Source organism: Sus scrofa, chromosome 13, assembly GCF_054392235.1.
Source record: "Sus scrofa isolate SSC_HxYL_T2T_F1_AM1 chromosome 13, Sscrofa_HxYL_maternal_Yorkshire_Landrace_v2.0, whole genome shotgun sequence".
In the NCBI taxonomy this organism is placed as follows: domain Eukaryota; kingdom Metazoa; phylum Chordata; class Mammalia; order Artiodactyla; family Suidae; genus Sus; species Sus scrofa.
In genome coordinates this window covers 119,142,069-119,160,497 of record NC_139395.1, presented here as the reverse complement: position 1 = coordinate 119,160,497, position 18,429 = coordinate 119,142,069, and the positions used below count along the sequence as shown (strand labels likewise).

Genomic DNA, 18,429 nt, shown 5'->3' with positions numbered 1-18,429 from the left:
AGTAATTAATTTTATTTTAATCAATATATTAGTTTTTAATAAAAAACAACCTAGAGTCACACAACATTGTACATTTTCAGTAATTAAATTATTTGCTTTCTGATCATTTTTCTTTATGTTTTGAATTCTACTATGTCTATGTTTCATAACTTTTAGTAATTTTCCTTTGCAGATGTATCTTATTCCGGTGGGTTTTCTTAAACTCTTTTGCTATTAGTGGCCTTGAAGGAGAAAATGTCAGCTTATGATATTTCAAAAACAATTCACTTGGGCTTGTTGGCATTAACTTGAGTGTTGATGTTGTTGCAATACTGGAACATATTTTCTCCAAACAAAGAGCATGTACTCCCTCACTTTGTTGTACAAGGAGACCAACAGAATACTCAAAATGAATTTAATCTGATTTAAGTGCAACAGATAGGACTATTATTTCTTGCTTAATGTAAAAAATAAATTTAGATATTAGCTATCACAACAAAACACATGTAGCATGAGATTTAAATTTATACCTCCCTATATTCAGCTTTACTTATTTATTTATCTTTATATGGCTGCGCCTGCAAGTTCCTTGACTAGGGATCCAGTTGGACCTTCAGCTTCCAGCATACACCACAGGCACAGCAATGCGGGCGCCAAGCCACATCTGCAACTTTCATAGAAGCTTGTGACAATGCCATATCCTTAACCCACTGAGTGACGCCAGCGATCAAACCTGCATCCTCACAGACACTATATAGGATTCTTACCCACTGAGCCATACGGGAATTCCTCTAACTTTATGTATTGCTTCTTTTCTTGCATTTGTGTCCTACAGCTAATCTTGAAACCAAGAAAATGATTATTACAAGAAATGAATAAAGTATTTTTTAAATGGGTTTCCATTCTTGATTTCTGGAGTTATACTTTAGGTAGTTCTGTACAATTAAAACTCTCTCATTATTTGGTTCTTAACAGCAGATAGGACTGTTCTTGTCTTTACTCCTACAACCTGCCTGTGCAGTCCTTTTTATATTATCCCAGTCACGTATGATTGACATTTGCAGCCTTTCTAATCCATAAAGTGCTCAAATAATAGTAATCATCTTATTTAATGTCTACTCCCTTCTGTATGCCTCAGTCATCCTAACTGCAAAACTTAACAAAGTGGTTAGTAGACATCAATGGGCATGTTATCTGTAAGGTGATAGGAGTGAGAGAAAGGAAAGAGGTTACAAAATCAAAAAGGATAGTAGCATTCTTATAAAGAACAGAGATATGGAAACAAGGATCCATGAAAGAAGGAAGAGAAGTTCAAGTGTCTGAAATTAATTTTTCTACCTCAGACAGGTAGATCCCAAAACATTATTTTCGTGGTTCTTCAAGAAATGTATGTGAACAAAAATATACTAAATAAAAGTTTCTTGATTTTAGTCCTGATGTTTTCTTCTGGAAGCAGGGACAGGAAGGGTTGAAAAATAATTTGTCTGAGATGGAAAAATTAATTCTAATAGAACGTTAGTTAAAATGAAAATTATTTTACAGGAAAGAAAACTGAAGAGAATGTGAAATGACTTGTATAGCCTCTAAGTTTTTAGTAAGTAGTTCAACAAAAGCTTTCTCCCAAATCAGAATTCACTTAGCTGGACAGGAGAGCAAGTTGCCATGAGTATGAGGTGGAGTGAGGTTAACTATCCCAACTTTATGCCAGTTTTAAAGTAAACGCATAGACAAAGAAATGGCCCTCGCTATTCTTGATGTGTTATGAAAAAAGTATTTAATACCTCATTAATTAGTGAGATATTCTTAAGTAATCTGGAATAAGTAGCAAAGGCTACTTACATTCTTTATTCTATTGCTTGCCCTTTACCTTTGGCCAAAGGTCAAAATTATTTCCTCTTTTATAAATGTTGCTATCTTTTTCCCATTTTGTGTCCTTCCCTCCTTTGTTGAAGATTAATTGACCATAGGTGTCTGGGTTTATTTCTGGGTTCTCTTTTCTGTTCCATTGGTCTCTATGTCTGTTTTTGTACCAGTAGCACAACTGTTTTGTTTACTGTAGCTTTGTAATATTGTCTGAAGTCTGGGAGAGTTATGCCTCCTGCTTGGTTTTTGTTCGTCAGGATTGCTTTGGCAATTCTGGGTCTTTTATGTTTCCCTATAAACTTTTTGGATTGTTTGTTCTAGTTATGTGACAAATGTCATGGGTAATTTGATAGGGATTACTTTGAATCTGTAAATTGCTTTGGGTAGTGTGGCCATTTTAACAATATTAATTCTTCCAATCCAGGAGCATGGAATATCTTTCCATTCAGTCTTTTCAGCAAGTGGCACTGGGCAAACTGGATGGCCTCATGTAAATCAGTGAAACTAGAACACACCCTCACACCATGCACAAAAAAAAAAAAATTCAAAATGCCTTGAAGACACCATAAACCTCCTAGAAGAGATAACATAGGCAAAACATTCTCTGACGTAAACTACAGAAATTTTTTGTTAGGTCAGTCTCCGAAGGCAACAGAAATAAAAGCAAAAATAAACCAATGGGACTTAAACTTAAAAACTTTTTCACAGCAAAGAAAACCATAAAAAAAAAAAAAAAAAGACAGCCTATGGAATGGAAGAAAATAGTTTCAAATGTTGGAGATGACAAGGGCTTAATTTCTAAAATATGCAAACAGCTTATACAACTCAACAGCAAAAAACAAACCCAATTGAAAAATGGTCATAAGACCTTAATAGACATTTCACCAAAGAAGATATGCAGATGGCCAAAAGGCACAAGAAAAAGTGTTCAACATCAATAATTATTAGAGAAATGCTAATGAAAACCACTTCACACCAGTCAGAATGGCCATCATTAACAAGTCAACAAATAACAAATGCTGGAGAGGACGTGGAGAAAAGGGAACCCTCCTACACTGTTGGTGGGATTGTAAATTGGTACAACCACTATGGAAAACAGTATGGAGGTACCTCAGAAAACTACATATACAACTACCATATGATCCAGCAGTCCTACTCCTGGGCATATACCCAGACAAAACATATTGAAAAAGATACACGCACCTCTATGTTCATTGAAACACTATTCACAGTAGCCAAGACATGGAGGCAATCTAAATGTCCATTGACAGATGATTGGATTAGGAAGACATGATATACATACACAGTGGAATACCACTCAGCCATATAAAAGAACACAATGATGCCATTTGCAGCAACATGGATGGAACTAAATGTTCTCATACTAAGTGAAGGAAGCCAGAAAGAGAAAGAGAAATACTGTATGATGTCATTTATATGTGAAATGTAAAATATGGCACAAATGAACCCTTCTACAGAAAAGAAACAAACTTATGGACTTGGAGAACAGACTTGTGGTTGCCGATGGGGGAAGGAGAGGGAGTGGATTAAACTGAGAGTTTGGTATTAGTAGAAGCAGACTATAGTATTTGGAGCGGATAAGCAGTAAGATCCTGCTGAATAGCACAGGGAACTATATCTAGTCACTTGTGATGGAACATGATGGAGGATAATGTGAGAAAACGAATATGTGTAATATATATATATATGAATGACTGGGTCACTTTGCTGTACAACAGGTTTTGACTGAACAATGTAAATCAACTATAATAGAAAAAAAACACATAATTTAAAATGTTGCTATCTTAACTGACTTTTTTAAAATCCAAATGCAGGGAAGTTTTGGAAATATTAGAAAAATAGTTATGGTTTGTGCTTTCTCGGGCACTACTACACTACTAATCTCTTCCTAAGATTTTTTTTAAATAACCCTTTTTTTTTTTTTTAAATAACCCACTCATGAAGAGCACGTACATGCTGGCTTGTCCCTAAGATAGGGTGGAGAAAGATCTGCTCTAGTAACCACCTGATTTTCCAGAATTGCCCAATCATTCACCCTAGGCAAATCTGAGCAAACACTCAGGCACTACTCACTCCACATTACAACTTGACACTAGATCTCGGGTGGCCATGATTGGGGAAAAGACAACAGTGGATGCAGAAGTGAGTGACCTAGTCCTGAGACAGAGACTGGGTAGGGTAGCAGGGCCATTGTGGGTGCTTACTTAAGCAGCACATCAGAAGAAGCCCAGGTCTCTGATAGTGGTCACTCCACTACAGCTTAGGCCTAGCAAATGCCCAGAGGCCATTCAGATCCTATATTCCCTATGCAATGATTATACAATAGAGTAGAAGCAGTAGAGGCTGGAGCAGTGATCAACTGTAAGGAACATAGGGGACTAGTGCCCAAGACTGTGAGTAGATGAATGAGTGCCTGCATAGAAAGCACATTAGATCTCTGTGGCTTACATGAGCTGAGAGCACACAGGGGCCCAATTGTTTCATTACTCGCCCCCTCTGAGGCAAGGACCTGGTGCAGGGAGAATAAAAAACACAGTTAAAAGGAACAGAGCCTGCTTGGACCCAAACCTCAGAGTTTCTGCTGCAGCAACTTGTGATAAGACCCCCACCCCTGATAGGTGGTGATGGCCACTGACATGGAGAGATGTCCCACCTCATATCCATCTCTATCTCTATCCCCTCCATCTCCAGTTCTCCCAACAAATGTACTGAGCACACTTAATCTGTGTAGGGAAGCTGCCGCATAAGATCAATTCTTTAAGACCATGATAGGTAAATGTTTCCCCTAAAATCGTAAAAGCAGAGAAAGTTAAGCAAAATTAAAAGGCAAAGGAAATACTCTCAATTGAAAGTACAAGAGAAAACCCCTGAAATAAATCCTAAAGTAGAAATAAACAATTTATAAATAAATAATTGAAAGCATTGGTAAAAAAACATTGCTGAATTGGGGGGAAAACTGATGTACACAGTAAACTTAACAAGGAACTAGAAAATATAAAAAGACTCAATGAGAAATGAAGAATTCAATATCTGAAATTAAAAAAAAAGTACTAGAAGGAATGAATAGCACACAAAATTATATGATAGAAAAATGCATAAGTGATTTGAAAACAAGATAGTGGAAATCACCCAATCAGAGCAACAAAAATAAACAGAATTTTTTAATGAATATAATTTGAGAGCTCTCCGATAAATAAATTGTACAAATATTTGCGTTATAGAAGTCCCAGAAGCAGAAGAGAGAAAGGGGGATCAAAAATGTAGTTGAAGAAACTATGGCTGAAAACTTCCAAAACATGAAGAAACAAATATCCAGGTTTTTTCACATAAGATCTCAAATAGAAGGAACCCAAATAGATTCACACCAAGACATATCATAATTAAAATGGCAAAATTTAAAGAGATTATTATAAAGGCAGCATGAGGAAAACAGAGTAATAGACAAGAGAATACCCATAAGGCCATCAGCTGATTTCTGTGCAGAAAATGTTCAAGTCAGAAAGGCGTGGCATGATATATTCAAAGGTCAGGAAGGGAAAACCCTATAACCTAGGATAATCTATCCAGCAAGATTATCTTTTAGAATAGAAGAGATAAGTTATATGACAAGCAAAAACTAAAAGAGTTCACAGATACTAAACTTATCCTAAAAGAAATGTTAAATGGTCTTCTCTAAGTGGAAACAAGAATCTATAGGAAAGGAAAATCCACTTTGGAAAGACAGATATATAGGGAGGACTGAGGATCAACCATTTAAATTAGCCAGTACAAAGATTAAAAGACCAAAAAATTGTGAAGACAACTATAACTATATTAAACATTTAGGGACTAAGCATGAAGATATAAAATATGATATGACAAGCAAGTATATATAGTTACAGGTCAAAATACATGGTAACTGCATGTGAAAACCTAAAATAGTTACACAAAAACTAAAAAGAAAGGAATGTAAGCATGCAAGCAATAAAGAAATCACCAACAACAATGGAACAAAGTAATGAAAAGATAACTACAGAAACAATCAGAAAACAAGTAAGAAAAATGGCAGTGAGTACATACCTATCAATAATTACTTTGCCAATGGACTGACTGCCCCAATCAAAGATATTTGGATTAAAAAACCAAGACTCTTATATATGCTGCCTATAAGAGACTTGCTTTAGGATCAAACTCACACAGACTGAAAGTGAGAGCGTGGAAGAATATATTTCATACAAATGGAAATGGCAGGAAAATGTGGGTAGCAATATTTGTATCAGACAAAAAAAGACCTTAAAACAAAGGCTATAACAAAAGACAAAGAAAGGGATTATATAATTATAAAGGGAGCAATAAAAGAAGAGGATATTAACATTCATTAATATATATGCACCCAATACAGGAGCACATAAATATATACAGCAGATACTAATAGACAAAAGAGGAGAAATTGACAATAATATAATAACAGTAGGAGGATTTTAACACCCCACTTATATCAGTGGCACATCATCCAGACAGAAAATCAGTAAGGTAACAGTGATCGTAAATGACATAATAGACCAGTTGGAATTAATAGATATCTATAGGACACTCCATCCAAAAAATAGCAGAATATACATTCTTTTCTGGTGAACATGGAACATTCTTCATGGTAGATCATATGCTAGACCAAAAATAGGTCATAACAAATTTAAGAGGACACAAATTATACCAGGATTTTTTTTTCTAACCAAAATAGTGTGAAACCAGACATCAGTTACAGAAAGATAAATGAGAAAAGAACAAATACATGGAAACTAAATAATATGCTACTAAAAAACCAATGGGTCAATGAAGAAGTCAAAGAGGAAATTAGAGAATACCCCAAGACAGATGAAAATGGAAACAAACACTCCAAAATCTAAGGAATGTTGCAAAATCAGTTCTAAGAGGGAGATAAATAGCAATTCAAGCTTTCCTCAATAAATAAGAAAAAAAAAATCTCGAGCAATCTAACCTACCATCTAAGAAAATTAGAAAAAGAAAGACACAGCCCAGGTCAGCAAGAGAAAGGAAATAATAAAGATCAGAGAGAAAATAAATACAATAGATATCAAAACATAGAGATTATCAGTGAAACAAAGATCTGGGTTTATAATAAGACAAAATTGATAAACCTTTAGCTAAACTCACCAAGAAGAGGAGAGGACACAAATAAACAAAATAATGAAAGAGGAGAAATAACAATGGATACCACAGAGATGCAAAAAATAATAATACTGTAAATAGTTATATGCCAACAAATTGGACAAGCTAGAAGAAATGGGCAGATTTCTAGAAACATACATCTTGCCAAGACTGAATCAAGAAGAAACAGATAATTTGAACAGATTGATCACTTGTAGTGAAAGTGAATTTATAATACAAACACTCTCAGCAAACAAGTCCAGGAACAGATGGCTTTATAGAAGAATTCTATCAGACATATAAAGAACTAATACCTATCCTTCTCAAACTATTCCAAAAAACTGAAGAGGATGGAGCACTTGTTAAATCATTCTCTAAGGACACCATTACCCTGATACCAAAACCAGACAAAGAACAACAAAAAAATGAAAGTTACCATTCAATATCTTTGGTGAATATAGATGTAAAAGTTCTTAGCAAAATAATAGCAAGCCAATTCAAACAATATAATAAAAGAATCATACATCATGATGAAGTTGGATTTATTTCAGGAATGCAATAAATGGTTCAGCATTCACAAATCAATCAATCTGATAAACCAAATTAGAAAAAGGATAGAAATCACATGATCATCTCAATAGATGCCACAAAAAAGCATTTGACAAAAGTTAACATCCATTCATGCTAAAAAGAAAAAAAAGCCTCATACTAAAGTGGGTATAGAGACATCCTATCTTGACATATTAAAGGCCATTTATGACAAACCCATAGTTAACATCATTCTCAATGGTGAAAAGCTGAAAGCCTTTCCTCTAAATTTAAAGGAACAGGGCAAGGATGTTCACTCTCACCACTTCTACATAACATAGACTCGGAAGTCCTAGCCTCAGCAATCAGGCAAGAAAATGAATAAAAGGCATCCAAATTGGAAGGAAAGAAGTAAACTTGTCACTATTTTCAGATGCCATTATATTTTATATAGAAAATCCTAAGTCCACACACAAAAACTGTTAGAACTCATAAATGAATTCAGCAAGGTAGCAGGATATAAGAGTGTATATACAGAAAATCTCTGACTTTTCTATACACTAGTAATAAACTATCAGAAAGAGAAAGTAAAAAAAAATCTTATTTAAAATTGCATCAAAATAACTAGTTACCTAGGAATCTAGACTTAACCGAGGAAGTTAAAGATCTATATTCTGTACAATATAGAACATGGATAAAGGAAATACAAGATGATGTAAAGAAGTGGAACAACATCCTATGCTCTTGGATTGGAAGAATTAATATTGTGAAAGTATCCATACTGCCCAAAACAATTACAGATTTAATGTAATCTCTATAAAGATACCATTCCATTTCTCAGAGAACTAGAACAAATAATTCTAAAATTCATAAGCATCCATAAGAGACCCCAAATTGCCAAAGCAATCTTGAGAAACAAGAACAAAGCTGGAAGTATTGCCCTACCAGACCTCAGAATATAAAACTACAGTAATCAAAACAGCGTGGTGCTGGAGTTCTGTTGTGGCTCAGCAGTAACAAAGCTGACACGTATCCATGAGGACACAAGTTTGATCCCTGGCCTTGCTCAGTGGGTTCAAGATTTGGTATTGTTGTGAGCTGTATTGTAGGTCATAGACATGACATGGGTTTCTCATTGCTGTGGCTGTGGTGTAGTCCAGTGGCTACAGCTCTGATTTGATCCATAGACTGGGAACTTCCATAATCCATGGATGTGGTCCTAAACAAAACAAAACAGCAACAAAAAACCCAGCGTGGTACTGGCACAAAAACAGACACAGATAAATGGAACAGAATGGAGAGACCAGAAATAAGGAGGCAAGAATACATAGCAAAGAATAGAAAGTCTCTTCAATAAGTGGTGCTGTGAAAACTGGTCAGCTGCGTACTAGACAATGAGATTAGAACATTTCCTCACACCATATACAATAAAACTAAAATTGTATTAAAGGCCAAATGTAAAACATGAACTATAAAAATCCTAGAGGAGAACAAAAGCAGAACATTCTTCGACATAAATTGTAACAATATTTTTTGGATCTGTCTTCCAAGGTAAAAGAAACAAAAGTAAAAGTAAACAAATGGGACCTAATTCAAAATAAAATCTTTTGCACAGCAAAGGAAATCATCAACAAAAGTAAAAAACAACCTACAGAATGTGCAAAAATATTTGTAAATGATATGATTTACAAGGAGTTAATTTCCAAAATATGTAAAGAGCTCATACCACTCAATTTCAAAAAATGAAAAAGAAATTTTAAAAAATGAGCAGAAGACCTGAATAGACATTTTTCCAAAGAAGACACACAAAGGGCCAACAGGCACAGGAAAAGATGCTTAACATCACTAAGACAAATGCAAATCAAAACGACAATGAGATATCACATCAGAATGGCCATCATCAAAAAATCTACAAATAATAAACACTGGAGAGGGTGTGGGGAAAAGGAAATCCTCCTACATGGTTAGTGGGAATATAAGTTGGTACAGCTGCTATGGAAATCAGTATGGGGATTCCTTAAAAAACTAAAGATAGGGTTATCATGTGATCCAGCAAAGCTTCTTCAGATGTATATCTGAAAAAGATGAAAACTAATTCAAAAAGATACACCCATTCCAGTATTCATAGCAGCACTATTTATAGTAGCCAAGACATAGAAGCAACCTAAATGTAAATTAACAGATGAATGAATAAAGGAAAATTTGGTGTGTATATAGACAATGAAATATTACCCAGCCATAAAAAAGAATGAAAGAATGATATTTACAGCAACACAGATGGACTGAGAGATTATCATACTAAGTGAAGTAAGTCAAAGACAAATATCATATGACATCACTTATATGTGGAATCTAAAAAAAAGATATAGATGAACTTATAAAATAGAAATAGACTTAATCATAGAAAACAAACTTAAGGTTATCAAAGAGGAAGTTGGATAAATTAGGAGTTTGGAATTAAGATACATATAAAATAGATAAACAATAAGTAACTAATGAATAGCACAGGGAATTATATCGAATATCATATAATAACCTATAATGGAAAATAATCTGAAAAGTATATATATATATATATATATGTAATATATAACTTAATCAGTTTGCTGTACAAATGAAACATTGTAAGTCAAATGTTAAAATAAAATGTGAAATGAAAAATAATTGACAAATCTCCTCTATTTAAAGTTTTAAATTTATACATATAAATTATGATTTTAATCTCTACTATTTCTATTTAATATCTACTCTCTAATTAGTTTCATATATTTATCTCTTCTCTCTGAATTCTAGGAAAACTATTTATCAATTTATCTTTTGTTTTCTCTGATTAAGATTGCCAGTACAAAATCTAAAGACAATTATGACAATATTCTTTAAAGAGGATGCATATGTTAATTAATGAAAGAACAAGGTATAAAAAATTCAAATTAAGATAGCAAAATTGAGAGGTAGAGAAGTACATGGAAAATGGGTTAAAAGTCTCATTTTTATGATGGATTTTTCAATTATATTTACATTGATGTTAGATAAATTTTGTTTCTCAAAATGTTATTGGTCTCATACAACATGAATCCCTGATAATTATTCAGGTTAACTTTTAGTATTAATGGGTGGAAATATTCATCCTTTTCCTTAATGTTCTAAAAAATATTGTAGTCAGAAATTAGTATAGGCCACTAATAGAACTTTACTAAACGCACATCTTTATGTTTGATTCCTGTTATTTAAAATTTTTTAGATTAATATTCACTTTTTCTCATCTTGATTAAAATTAGTTTATGCAAGGTTTTAATTCCTTCAATATATATAGGCATGATTTAACATTTTTCCTGTAGAATACATATTGGAATTCAAGTTTAATGGGATGTACATATCTTAATTGCTAAAACATGTGTTGAAGCAAAGCATTTTCAGTTTTGTGCTGCAACCTGTGGCTATGAAAGCAAAGCATTAGATGTTTTCTGAGTTGTTTTCCTCTGTTACTTGGGAAAGAGCAGAATAGTGACTTAGGTGTGTAATAGGTGACATTTAACACATGGACTTTTCCTGAATTAGAATTTCTTTTAATATAATTCAGATAATGTAGTCCAACCTAAAGTTAACCCCAACTGATAGTTTGATTTTAGAGTCTAGGGATAATTTCTTAGACATTCTGGGAAAAATAATTACAATATTAGTATTGTTAACTTTATTTTGTATATTCTGAAAACACCAGTGAAGTTTGCTAATATAGAATTAATATGGTCTGTTTTCTCATTTTAATTGGACAATTTTCCTATTGTGTCATAAAGCGTTTTCATAACTTAAGACTTTTGTACCCAGTACAAGGTCTCTTTACACAATGGTTGTAAAAATGGGAGTACCATTCATCACTTTATCCTCCTTAATGCAAAGATGGCATTTAGTAACATAGCAATAGGTTAGAATGGTCATAAAAATCTCAAAATGTAGTGCATGTATTAAAGCTGGGCAGCTTCTTTCTTTCTTTTTTTTTTTTTTTTTTTTTTTTTTGTCTTTTTAGAGCTGCACCCATGACACATGGAGGTTCCCAGGCCAGGGGTCTAATCAGAGCTGTTGCCACCAGAGCCACAGCAACACCAGATACAAGCCATGTCTGTGACCTACACCACAGCTCACAGCAATGCTAGATCCTTAACCCACTGAGCAAAGCCAGGGATCAAACCCACAACCTCATGGTTTCTGGTCGGATTCGTTTCCACTGTGCCAAGATGGAAACTCCAAAGCCAAGCAGTTTCTTAGTTCAATGGTTGCTCATTGGTTTGGAAAACTAATGAGTTAAATGAACTCTAAATCTGCATTTTCCTCCTAAAAACTTATGTTTCATGATTTTGTCTCTGATATGGGTGAATAGTAGGATGAATATTGGAAAATATCTGATGTAACTTTAATCAAAAATTTAGAAAGGTTACATCCTGAGGATGCTCACTTATCGGGGCTCCTTCATTACCTTCATATTTAAATTGATTTAAAATTCACTTTTAGTAATTGCCAGCTAATAAATATTTCATGAATTACACTGCAGGTGAAGAAATAAGAAACTGAAGGGTTTAGTCCATGTTTTACTGAGAACTTACTGTCATTGTTAAAACCTTTACAGAATCAGAATTGGAAATTTGTTAAACACAGAGTTCTATGTAACTTTTACTGATTATTTTTAACAATATAGAAATTGCCTCAGAAGAATTTAAAAAGCGAGTTTCTTAGCTAGCTTCAGTATTCTTACTTTATTTGCCAAAGAAAGGACAGACTGAACTTCTTTGCAGAACAGAGGCTGACTCACAGACATTGAAAAACTTATGGTCTCCGGAGGAAACAGTTTGGGGCGTGGGGGGATGTGCTTGGGCTGTGGGATGGAAATCCTGTGAAATTGGATTGTTATGATCATTATACAACTACAGATGTGATAAATTCATTTGAGTAATAAAAAAATGGCTTTAAGTCTCTAATAAATATTTAACTAAAGTGGGTAATTCTCACAATGCTAATGGGATCAGATTAATTTTAGACCATTCTCTAGTCAATTTATTTTTATTTTCCTCTACTGTTATGCATTAAACTTTGGTTTGAGGAGTGTATACATTAAGTAGCCATTCAAGAAAAATCATGGTCTGTTTACTTCGATTCCATTATTTAGTCTTTTTTATTATTGGCTATTTCCAATGTGTGAATGAATATTCTATCATCAAAAAGATGTTTTTTCCTGCAATAAATTCCCTAGAATCAAAATTTGGAAATAAGGTCGAGAAAATTATTAATAAATTGGAAATTTTTGGACTGTTTTCATAAATCAAATATAATTTAAATGATATTTACAATATTATTTCAATTATATTTGCAATATATACAATAATAATTGGAAAGATTATTATCAGGCATTCATTTTTATTAGTTTTTCCATATTATATGAACTGCATAGCATGATAATATTACACAGACAAAATATTTTTTACTGTCATATGATTGAAATTTAATAGGTAGCAATCTATCTTGTCTGTTTTTTTCAGTGATGAATAAATGACAGACTTTGAAAATTAACTTACTATAAGTTCTTCAAGAACTTATATTTGAAATGAACCAACCCTTTCCATCCAAGTCCCTGTTCACATTTCAGGAGGCAAAAATTGGCATAAACAAAATCTTTCTGAAAAATAGCAAAGCATGAGTAACAAGCTAATAGTAAATTTTTATTTCCATTTTGCAAGTGATTCTATTATTAGTCCTTTTAAGATTTTATTATTTCTTAATAGTCGTAGATGTTTATGCAGAGCATGTATTCATAAACTTTCCTGATTTGTGAGTATACTTGGCAAGCCACGCAATTGAAGCACCAGCAGAGGTAACAGATAATACAAATAATCCAAGTTGGAGTTCCCGTTGTGGCGCAGTGGTTAATGAATCCGACTGGGAACCATGGGGTTGCGGGTTCGGTCCCTGGCCTTACTCAGTGGGTTGAGGATCCGGCGTTGCTCTGAGCTGTGGTGTAGGTCACAGACATGGCCCGGATCCCGTGATGCTGTGGTTCTGGCGTAGGCCGGTAGCGGCAGCTCAGATTCAACACCTAGCCTGGGAACCTCCATGTGCTGCAAGAGCAGCCCAAGAAATGGCAAAAAGACAGAAAAAAAAAAAAAAAATCCAAGTAGCAACCTTTTGATCTGTAGCAGACATACTTAACATTTCACTACCAGAATTCATGATTCAATAGCCCCAATATCTGCTCTCACCTTCTGTGTTAGATGTGTATAAAGTGCTCTACTACAGAGACTCAAATCTTCACTGGCTCAAAGCAGATGGATTAATTTCTTTCTTATTTAACATTTCAGAGGAAAGTTAATGATCTAGGATCGAAGATACTTCCAGTCCACAAGGTGATCCAGGGAATCTAAATATCTTCTAACCTTGCACTTGACTGGGGATACATACTCAAAGCTGGCTTACAGAACCACATGTGTGGTACATAGAATTAAACAGAGGATATGGAGAGCAAGCAGTTTCTTCTTAAAAATGCAATATAGAAGTTACATGCATGAATTCTGGTTTTATCTCACTGACTAGAATTAAGTTATATAGCCAAAATAAGGATCTGAGAGATTGGAAAATGTAGTTTATGAATAGATAAGCACATACTTTATTAAATTTATGGGTTCTCTCACTAAAAGGAAGAAAAGAGAAAAAAATGAAAAAAAGGCTCTGCCCCTGGAGAGACTGATAAACAATGTTTTCAATTAGGCCATATTGTTGTTGCAAAAATTGACAATTGAGTATGTTACTGCTTTATTATCAATGATGTCCCCAGCTCTACTTTGTTCTTCCCACCTCTTGAACAAGGATTAGGATACTTAATTGTTGCATTACCCTCACTTCTGGACATTATAAAATTCAGACCTAGTCCCTCCCCCTTCTCTAATTTCTCTTTATAGTCACTTAGCATAAATCCAAATCCTATAATAAACCCCTCCCAACTTTGTCTGAGAAATTCTGTTCTTCTTTGAAGAGTATTCCTGGTGCTCTTTGGCTGGTGGGCTTTCACAAGGGAGAATTGATGCAGGCATATACATTGGCAGTCACTGCTATATCCTGCTTCATAAAAATCTGTGTGTGGCATGGTGAATTAAGTAAAGGTGAGGACGGCATTGTCCTTGCTCTCTATGTGTTCTCAGTCTCACATGGAAAATATAAGCAAGCATGGATAGTTGTAAGACAAGATAAGCTAAGACAGTACTGTAACACAAATATAAAATACACTGTTACGGAGTTCCCATCATGGCTCAGTGTTTAACGAATCTGACTAGCATCCATGGGGATGCGGGTTTAATCCCTGGCCTTGCTCAGTGGGTTAAGGATCCTGTGTTGCTGTGGCTGTGGTATAGGCCAGCAACTACAGCTCCAATTCGACCTCTAGCCTGGGAACCTCCATATGCCATGAGTGTGGCCCTAAAAAGACCAAAAAAAAAAAAAAAAAAAATACACTGTTGTGGAGGGGAGTAGGGAGAAATTAATGCTCTTAAGGGCAAGTTGAGGAATTTTGTCTCTTTGGTAGATGAACGATATCAACTGATACTGGAAACAGAGATACAGTTTGCATTAAAGAAGAGTAATCCAGCTTCTAACCAAAAAAGCTCACTTATGAGCCTAAGAAAGTGGAAGAGCTTAGCAAATAGATATGGCAGGAGAGTGAGTTGATTGGGGATGTAAGATGAAATGGCAAATACAATATTTAGAGGTTTAAATATAAGATTAAGATGTTTAGATGCTATTGGAATACTGCATTGAGATGAAACAAGTTGCATTATTTTGTGCGGTAGGGAAGTAGGTGGGATACTTTAGGGGAAAATGGAGCATTAAAATAACTGGAATTTGGAAGAGAAGCTGGGAAAGAATTGGAGCAATGTAGGCTTGAAGTTATAAATTACAGCAGCAGCAGTAGAGTAGTAAAGGATTGCATATAAATATTGAGAGAAAGCACTTACAGAATTAAGTGTCCACACATTATGCTGAACAAAAAGGCGCTGAAAATTTTGAGCCTTCGTGACTTGGAGAAAGGGTGGAGATATTAAGATAAAGAGATAAATAATGGTCTTGATAGAAACAATAATGAGTTTTGTTTCAGATATACTAAAGATCAATTATCTAGAAACTTGTGTCTAAAGCTTTTAAGAATAGATCTAGAGATAAAAAAATGGAGTAGCTGTGCCATTCTCAGTGAGTCATAAGACCAAGATACCAGCATTCATCTGTGACCTTTCCTCTGGCACTCTTCACATAGCCCCCATCTCTTGGTCTCTAGTAGTGCTGGCCTCTGGCCCTTGCTTGGTCTTCTTCTAAATTCCTTTGCATTCAGTGTTTCATATTTGTCTTACAGAAGGACTCTTGGCTTCTCTCTTTGTATGCACTACATCTGTTCTTTGGCTTCTAGAAGTAACAACTCAGACAAATTTAACAGTTCCTAGAATCTCCTTATATCCCTTCTCTTTCCATGTAACTACTTTCTTTTTAGATTTTTGATAGGCCTGTAAAAGAAATGGGACCTTTTGGTGATTTAGGGTTTTGTAGTACCTCTGCATCTTCACTGTGAAAACTCAGATTTTTCTCTCTTCTGTTGCCAGTAATACATGAGACTAGCATGTTAAATCACACAAGTTTTAACCTCAAGTGCATGTTTGATAACATAAATAATACTGAAATGCATATTACAAGGTTTAAATACAGCAAAGCCCATGAAGAGAGTAGTTGAGTATTTAAATGTTCTGATTACTAAAAGTGTCAATCACCAAGTGTGGTTTATTACAGTCTTGGTATTTACTTCTTTTGCCTATTGCCTACCCAACTCAATTTTTCTGTTATTTTACTTCATGAAATTTTAAATGTTTGTACAACTTGTATATTAGAAAGTTTTAATATTCATAATTGCTTTTAAAGAAAGACAACATATTTTAAGTTAAAATGCCTTCTTTCATTGCTGTATATAATTTCCCCATATTATAATTTACTACTCTTTTATTGTGGTTTTATATGCATTTACCTTCTAAGTAATTCATGAACATATTGCCCCCTATTGGTGACGTTAATGAATAAAACCAGAAGTAGGGTGGGAGGATGTATGGAACAGAGGGAGCAAAGGAAACTATGTAAAGCAAAAGCCAGCTCATGGCACCAGACAGGGAAATCTGGATATAAAATTGAATATATGAAAATTTCAAATCACATGAAGCTTTTTAAAGAGCACAAAAGAGCTGTTACTTAAACTATGTCTACATATAAAATAAAATCTAAAAGATGACTAATTAAGTCTTAGTGGAGATTTAGTTTCAATTCAAAGATGTGAGAAGCTAGAAAGTGTATTTGCTGTCACTCTGAAAAGAAGGGGAAAAAAGGTAGACAAAATTCTAATTAATTGCTTTGAACCAATCTGAAACTTGAAATTGCAGGAAAAACAACTAACGTGAATTTTAAGGTTGATCCATATTATTGCAGGAGTCAATATTTGTTACTTTTTACTTCTGAGTAGTAAGTCATTGTATATATATGCCACGTGATGATAGACACAAACAGTTATTTCCAGTTAGGAGAAATTAACAATTAAGTTGCTATAAACACTGATGCTGAAAATTTACAGTCAACATGGCTATAACTATTTGCAGCAATTTTTATTGAAACTATATAGAATATATAGATCTAATTGTTCAGAACCACAGCTTAACAATATTGAGTTTTCTAATCCATGAATATGGTTTATTTCTCCAATTATTTAGATCTTCTTTGACTTCTTTCATCAACATTTTATTGTTTTCAGAATAGAGACTGTACATATATTTTGTTATATTTATACCCAAGTACTACTAATTTTTCATTCTATAAATTATCTATCATTTGTATCTATATATGATATATGTCTATATCTGTTTTTATCTATATTTATCTATCTATATTTTAGTTTCCATTTCCAATCATTCATTGCTGTTATGTGAGTACATAATTGACTTTCATATATTAATATTATACCCTGTGATCTTACCATACTCACATTTTGGTTCTAGGAAAGCCAGATTGATTTAATGAGATTTTCCACTTATATAATTTTGCGCTCTATGACTAGAGAGAAAATCACTTATAATTTCTCTAACATTAGACCTAGTTCTGCCCATCAAGACTGTTCTGGAATGACTCTAATTTTATTTCCATATCACTGCTCTTTATATACTGGAAGTTCTCTTTTGTATCTCCCCAGAATGTGACAGTAATCCATGTATACACTTCTTTTACTGTCTCTTTTTAAACTCACATTCAGGATGCCTCAAAAATCTAGTTAGTCTGTGTGACCACATTATTTTAATATACCTTCCTTTTAAAAATGTAGTGCCCAGAAAATATGCAGAACTCAGTTACTCACCATTTCAGAGTCAAATTGTACCCTTTGTGATAGAGAGCTATAATAATAGACTACTATGTTAGCACATATAATTCTCACAATGACCTTATGAATAGATTTTTTTATTCCTACTTTGTAGGTAGAGACTGAAGCTTGAAAAAGTTAACAAATGTGTCTGTAGTTTCTCAGGTGTATGTGGTTTAGCTGGTATTTATACCCAGGTCTCCTATATCAAGTCCTTTGCTCCTAAAAACTATACTAGCTTAAACCAGCAGTATAATTGATATTACATTTTTTTCCATATGAACTGGTATTTACAATATAACTTTTGATAATTAAATTAGTGCTATAACTGATAAGTAGATAAATAAAATGATTATTGTAATACTTACTTATATATCTCTAATTTTACATTTCATTCTCATGGATTTTGTCAGTTCTTCAATCTTAAGATTAATAATGAAAAACAGGAGATAACTTATTTAATCATTGCTTTTTAT

General features: G+C 33.8%; 1 protein-coding gene across 6 annotated transcripts in view; it reads left to right on the top strand.

Moving 5' to 3' along the window:
• SI (sucrase-isomaltase) overlaps positions 1–18,429 on the top strand; it is a 164,669-nt gene that overhangs the window by 59,863 nt on the left and 86,377 nt on the right. Inside the window, exon 1 of one of the 6 annotated variants that reach the window (XM_084986884.1) lies at positions 13,884–13,928. The exons of the other annotated variants lie outside the window; for them this stretch is intronic. The gene's annotated coding sequence lies outside the window, so the exon portion shown is untranslated. Of the gene's footprint in view, positions 1–13,883; positions 13,929–18,429 lie in introns of those variants that run through there. 6 annotated transcript variants of the gene reach the window in all.